Source organism: Diospyros lotus, chromosome 9, assembly GCF_014633365.1.
Source record: "Diospyros lotus cultivar Yz01 chromosome 9, ASM1463336v1, whole genome shotgun sequence".
NCBI classification, from domain to species: Eukaryota; Viridiplantae; Streptophyta; class Magnoliopsida; order Ericales; family Ebenaceae; genus Diospyros; species Diospyros lotus.
The window spans coordinates 24,117,778-24,125,117 of record NC_068346.1 but is presented as its reverse complement, the minus strand read 5'-3'; the positions used below and the strand labels follow the sequence as shown (position 1 = coordinate 24,125,117).

General features: G+C 40.0%; 1 pseudogene; it reads left to right on the top strand.

Moving 5' to 3' along the window:
- The first annotated feature begins 438 nt into the window (after positions 1–438).
- Positions 439–1,847, top strand: LOC127809314 (uncharacterized; annotated as a pseudogene).
- The last annotated feature ends 5,493 nt before the right edge of the window (positions 1,848–7,340 follow it).

Sequence of the window (7,340 nt, the reverse complement as noted above, 5' to 3'; positions counted from 1 at the left end):
AAATCTATTTCCTTATAATTAAGGCGTTATGCCATAAATTATTTTAAGCTAGAGAGTTAGCTTATTTCCTTTTGATCCTGGTAGGTCACCCTTAGCCTTCATTAAAGAGCTCGAGAAGGGGTGACGATTGCGAGGTCTCGGGTTTAATAGGTCGATTGATAATTCCCGGACCCTCGAGCGGAGCGAAGAGAGGGCAAAGCCTAGTTCCCACCTAGGTCGTTTCCCGTTGAAACGTAGCCGTCTCTTCATCTTTGCCCTAGCGTGTGAATAGTAAGTTGGCTATTCGTGAGTAACACCCGTAGGTGGGAGCGGGGCATTACATTAACAAACAGTTGGCACTCTCGGTAACTAACTACTGCACCACCACCTTCCCTCACTCACGATGCCAAACCACCGCCTCTACTTCTGCTTCCGCTTACTTCTCTCAACTATCACTGGATGACTTTTCTTCCCACTAGTACTACTCTCTCTCTCTATTCCCTCTCAGCTACCGCCGACACCGCCACGACCCCCATATCCCGCTTCCAGCAATACCTCAAAATTAACACCGCCCACCCCAACCCCGACTACTCTGGTGCCGTTTCCTTCCTCCAAGCCCAAGCCCAATCCCTATCCCTCAACCTCCAATCACAACTCCTCCACTTCTCCCCCGCTGAGAACCCTCTTCTCCTCCTCACCTAGCCGGGCTCCGATCCCTCCCTCCCCTAAATCCTCTTCAATTCACATCTCGACTCCGATCCCGCCGAGCCCTCCAAGTGGCTCCACCCCCCTTTTTTCGTTACCCGAACCGCCGACAACCGTATCTTTTCCTACGGCGCCCAAGACGACAAGTGCATCTCCCTATAGTACCTCGAGGCCATCTAAATCCTGCAGCAAGATTTCAACTTCACGCCCCTTCGGGCAATCCACATATCCTATGTTCCTAACGAAGAGATTGGCGAGTTGGATGGGATGGCTAAGTTTGCCAATTCCCATGTGTTTGAAAAGCTTAATCTGGGTTTTTTGCTTGATGAGGGACAGGCCTCGACCAACGATGAATACAGGGTTTTTTACGTCGATAGGTCGCGTGGAATTTGGTTATTCGGGCGTCGGGGACGCCGAGACACGGGTCGAGAATGTATGATAACTCTACATTGGAGAATTTGATGAAGAGCATTGAGGTGATCACTAAGTTCAGGGAGGGTCAGTTCGTTGTGGTTAAGGCTGAATTTGAGGCTAACTCGGAAGCTATTTCGGTCAATCCCGTGTAGTTGAAAGCTGGGATTCCTTCCCCTAAAGTGTGTTGCTTGCTTTCTGTTTGTGTTTTTACAATGTGTTTGAGCACTTGAATATGCTCTTCTGATTAGCCGTATGAAAGTTGCAGGGGTTTGTGATGAATATACAGCCATCAGAGGCAAAAGCAGGATTCGATGTTCGATTACCACCCACTGCAGATTTAGATCTTTTGAAGAAAAGGATTGCAGATGAATGGGCACCAGCTACCAGAAATATAACTTATGAGGTGATCAATAATTGTCCTTGTCTTGTTTGATTCCATTTTTTCTGGTAATTATGAAGAAAGGGAAATTTGAGGAATGGTTAGGTTGGCAGAGGACCCTTCATTCCAATTCCAATTTGGGTTCCTAGGTAGGCCATGCCAAGTTCCACCCGTACCATTTCAAGTTTAGTCATTCTTTTTGTCTTCTTAGGGTAAATTTAGAATCTAGAACTCAGGTTGGTCGACACATTCAACCATTGATATGGGAGTGTCTAAGATGTACACCATTACACTTTTCTAGGCCGACACATGCTACACTTGGTTTTCGACTTGCATTCTTTGATTTCAGGCCAAATCCATGTCTACTTAGGTTAAGTAGCTTATGTTTAGTGCTAAAAGCCGAACTTTAGCCTTTATGTCAAAGGTTGCCATCCTTCACGAAGTATGCACATACAGTACCACACCATGCGCTAATATGGTCACTAAAGTGACTAAACTAACTCATACAAGGTTATATACAAGCTTTTGGGATTACATTACCTCCATATCCCAAAACCTGCACAAGAACTCTGCACACCCAAAAGCTTGGCCTTAGTTCCCTACCAATCCAGCCCCTCAGATTCTTGGTCCAGTCCATTGGGCCTCTCTGGATCATATTAGCACACAAATGTGATCCCTTTAGCCGAGTAAAAAATCACATTAATACAATGCACACGCGCCACACGCACACATCTATTACTGCCCCTCATGCATACAACAAAATGTGGTGCAACCTTAGTTCCAAGCCCCAACTTCCCACCCTTGGCCAACCATAGTGCCTCTCTTGACTAGCTTCTCACCAGACACATAATCAGGACCGAAGGGAATCATATTAATGAATTTAATCCCACACAAATCCTATGCACATGATCTGGAACTCACACTGACACAGGCAATTCTGCAAACTGGTTATGTGCATTAGGAATGGCATCCAGAATGAGTGGAATTGGCTGAAAGTTGACATGTAGCATGCATTAGACACACAAAGAATTGCAATTGTATGGCTTTTACCTGTTTTTTATGCCCAGAAGTCCCCCTTAACAGTCTTGAGAATTAGCTTCTAGCTGTTGCAGCCAACCACCCTATTCTCCCTATTGTTTTTCCCTCTTTTCCTTCCTGGCTTCCTTTTTCACTCAAATGAAGTGTGATGTAAAACCCGAACCAAAGAATCAAGAGTAATCCTGATTACTCAAAATCAATATCAACACTCAATATCATTTATCGAAGTCTCCTATACAATGTATTGTTGAAGGATTATTTATAGACAATTCATAGATGAAAATCTTTTTCAACTCAGATTGTAAAGATAATCCCAATCTAGTTAGGATTTTAGGAAATAAAAAAACTAGGAAACAAATTAAAATAAATTAATTAATAAAACAATATTAATTTCTATTTTTATGCCCAAAATATTGTTTTTGAAAATCCTTGTTTTTATGATCTCCATCATTCTCTCTAGTTGAAAAGAACTTAGTTTTGACAAGTTGGGTTGAAGATACCACTCTAAGAGCTCAAGCTCTAGAATTCAAAAATCTCCTTTAATAATCCAAGTATTATTTGAATTTGATTAATCTTTTCATTTGACAAGAAATCATCAATAACCACCACCATGAGGAGAAGCCACAATCTCACCATCAAGCATAAGATCAATTGCAATATGCTTGGGATACAAGGAACTTTGTGGCCTACAAGAGCACTAGTAGGAAAGAAAGGAGACTCAAATGTGCCTTGGTAAGGAGTTAAATATTCTACATTGAAAATATGACTAATATTTATATTATTAGATACGTCAACTAAATAAACATTAGGTCTAAGGTTTCAAACGATAAGAAAGGGAATACTATCTCAAGCATGCAATGTCTTGAAGAAATGTTTAGGGAAGCACTTGAAGCAAATATGAACCATGAGATAATCACTTTCATTAAATTTTTTATCCCTATGATGTGCATTAGGAACAAGTTTATAGTTGTTATAGAAACTACATCTATGTAAATATGGAAGGTAGAATATTCTAGAGTTTTTGAGCCCTATGATGTGCATTAGGAACAAGTTTATAGTTGTTATAGAAACTACATCTATGTAAATATCAGTGTTCTAAAAGGCATTGTGCAGCAATATGAATAGATTGAAAGCATTTTCGTTCATCTTCTTAATGCTATTAGAGCCAGCCTGCAACCTTCATTAGTCACCGTGTCTCATTGGAAAGCGCTATAGCTAGGAACCACTGCGTCTCGTTGTCGCTTCACTATTGGGTTGTTTGCCCTAGTTGAGCAAGACTATTAGCCCACCCTAGTTGAGCGAGAATGACGGCCCAAAACCCTAAATCGCTATACTACTGCCTCTTCCTTTAAAACCAATCGTAGGCCATCTCTGCGTCATTACTAACTGCAACTACACTACCGGATACCACTGCTAGACTCTAAAGTTCACCACCGCCAACAACCACCTAGGTCCCTACACGGTTGTTGTAATACCCGAGAATTTCTGAAGGACTCGAGAGTAAATTATCTTAGGGAAGAAATGGAATTTACGGATAAATTGAGGTTATAAGGTAATTTCTTACCATTATGAATGACTGAATCAATTGTAGGGAGTGCCCTGGAGCCGAGATGTCCAAGGAAAATGAGATGGTGTTAACAAGCATTTCGAGACATGATTTATGGCATCCAAAGAAATTAGATCAGAAATGATTTTCGGTACAACTAAAATACAACTATGATTTGGGTTAAAAAATCGAATTATCGCAAGAGACTTCTGGGAAGTCAACGGAACCCCAAGGAGGTTCATATTTAATATGTAAAACAACCCTTCAGTAGTTTTTGGAAGAAACAAAAGGGTTTACGGTCAAAACGTAGATTCGAGCCTAAGTGCAATTTCTTAATTTTACCGGAGGGAGGTTAAAATTATATTTTTCCAGAATCTTTAGGGATGCAATGGAAAGTATAGAACTTATAGGTCGCAATAGCACTATTGGGAAGCTCAAGGGCTTCAAGGAAATGACCAAAGTGCAAAATGGAAATAAGCTTGGGTCAAAGTGCAATTTTTCAAAATTGCATAAAGAGAAATATGCCATGCCCGACCAAGCTTCCATCACCACCTCCCATCACCGAATTCGGTGACAAAAGACTTGAGGAAAGTGGCCTAGGATGCTCTTGGGTCAAGCATAGGCCGACATTGGCCACGAGGGTGACCAATTTTGCATGATTTCTGGCCGTTTCTTGGCTGAAATTTCAATATGTTGAATCCGTGTTTGGTGGCATTTTTGGACTGATCTGGGGCTTGTAGAAGCCTCAGGGGGGTTGGATTGACCAGCCATGAGTATTTGAAGGCTTGAAATCGCCTATAAATAGAAGTTTTTGAAGATGGTCGAGAGAAGGCAAAAATTAAACTCTCAAATCCGAGAGTTCGAGGAAAAATTGAAGGAAGCGAATAAGGGACTTTTGTTCCCCATGTCCAGATGATCATTTCTAAAAATTTTGAGCAATTTTCGTTGAGAGATGAGGGAGATATGAAACTTCGTCGGAAAAATGGGCTTCACCGAAAAATCAAGTTGAGCAGTCAAAAAATGGCTCCAATCGACTGATTTGAAGCTATAATCCTGTGGAGGATGAAAAAATGAAGGAGTAGGTTCAAACGGGAGGCGAAACGGAGTTCGGGCAAGGGAGATATCGTAAAAAAAATAGGTCAAATTGGAACTCGTCGGAAGCTGGAGGTTGAAGATGACTAGCGCATGTAATACACACACCAGCAGCAGGTGCGCATGGAAGCGCGTGGGTAGCCCTTACGGTGGTGCATGCAGGCGCGTAAGTGGCCGAAAAATTCTGGAAAAAATCTCTAAATTCCTAGAATATTATGATCTAGAAGGTTGTGAAAAAAGTTTTAGTTTTGGTTTTGGCCTTTCAATTTCTCAGTTTCCGCAACGATCAGCCTCGTTTTGCATGCAAACAAAGTTTCGGGGTAAGTTCTGAAATTTTCTTTTGAAGTTCTTAGAATATTATGAATTGTTGTGGAAAAAGATTTGAGAAAATAGTTAAGAAGGTATTTATTTGGAATTTTAGAGAGGAAAATGGAAGAAAAATGGTGGAAAATGTGAAGAAATTGAAGTATTGATATATTTTGTAAATAAATATGATTTATAGGATTGTTGTGCTCAAGGATTAGTGATTTGTGCAATTTTTTAGGTCAGGTACGCAAATCGAGGTGGTGCACATTTTTCGAGATATTCTGAACTTCGTGCTAAAAGTGAGTAGTTTTATCCTAAACCTAGTTTTGTGAGTGATTTTACTCCGATAGCTTATATATGTTATATTTTGCATATGTTGAGCATGATAGTCATGAAAGTGGCTAAGTTTTATATATTTTATGCATATTTTATCATATCAGTACATATATTGTTGCATCGATGGTTATGATATTTCATTCGACATGATATTATTGGCATATCGATATTTGTGTCGGGGTGGGATGTCACCCTGATAGTGTAGTCATAATTCCCCAAGGAAAAGTGATGGAACAACGTTAGGATTATCCTGAAAGTAGGTCAGGATTCTGCCTAGGGTTCCGTGCCGAGCAAGAGGGCCAAGGAAGTTACACTAAGGCATATGATTATTCATTTTATTGCATCATACATTCATGTATCATGTTTCTAAACCCTCACTAGAAGATTCATCTTCTAATTGGGTTATGCCCGTGGAACATTCAAACGTTCCAGTTAGGATTTGCAGCTATGGCAAAGGGATGATTGAGATGTGACGGCACGTGATGACGTAGCCGATGAGTCCGACGAGTTGTTCTGGTATTTGCTCCTTCACGAGGATTCAGGATATGTTTTTAGTCATGTTTAGAAGATTATATTATATTGATGTTCATGTATAATTGTTACGATTTAATGTATTTCTGAGGCATCATTAGAATTTATCTAAAGTGCTTAGTTGTCATTTCGAGAAACGAGTCTCCATGTATTTAAGTATCTGATGATATGATGGTACAGATTCTTATGTTATAATTAAAGCGAATTTAGTTATGTACCATATCAGGTTTCAAATTTAGCTTCCACATTTATGATGATTACCTGTTTTAGCTTATTGATTCTTATTTTGGTATGCTGAAAAGGTAGAACGGGATTGTCGGAAAATGATTTATAATGAGAGAAAAAAATATTCCTGAAATCCCTAAGTTATTTAACGTCCTTGAAGAGGCGGGGCGTTACAGTTGCAATCTTAGGGGAACAACGTCATTCGCTGTTGTCGCTACATTGTAGGTTTGTCGATGACCTTTTGTAGAAATAGAAGTATTTTGAATATAGAATATTCTTTGTATGTAACACCCCCCTCTCCTAGAATTGCCCGAGAAGGGGTGCTACTGGGGATAATAAAATAAACTGACTGATAACTGAATTCTGATACCAATACTGTATATATCAATTAACTGTAATAAGACTCTGAGTCAACAAAAACTGAAATCATAATTGCATCTAAGGGAAATTCCCTAAACTGGAATATAAAATAAATCTAAACTGATCAAGCACTAACTAACAAACTAACAACTCCCAGACATCTTTGGTCTTGAGCGGCTCCACGTACACACACTACTGGACACTGCTGCTAGGCCCCACATCTGGTACTCCCCCACTAGGACCTGGAATGGTGAAGAGTACAAGATAAGCTACAAAGCTCAGCAAGTAATAAACTGGAAAGAATAACTGAAGCTGAATCAAAGAGTATCGATACTGATAAAAATACTTACTGATCTTGTACTGAGAGATATAATAATCACTAGATGGCATTTATAAGATGTAATGCACATAAGCTGTAAACTAAATGCA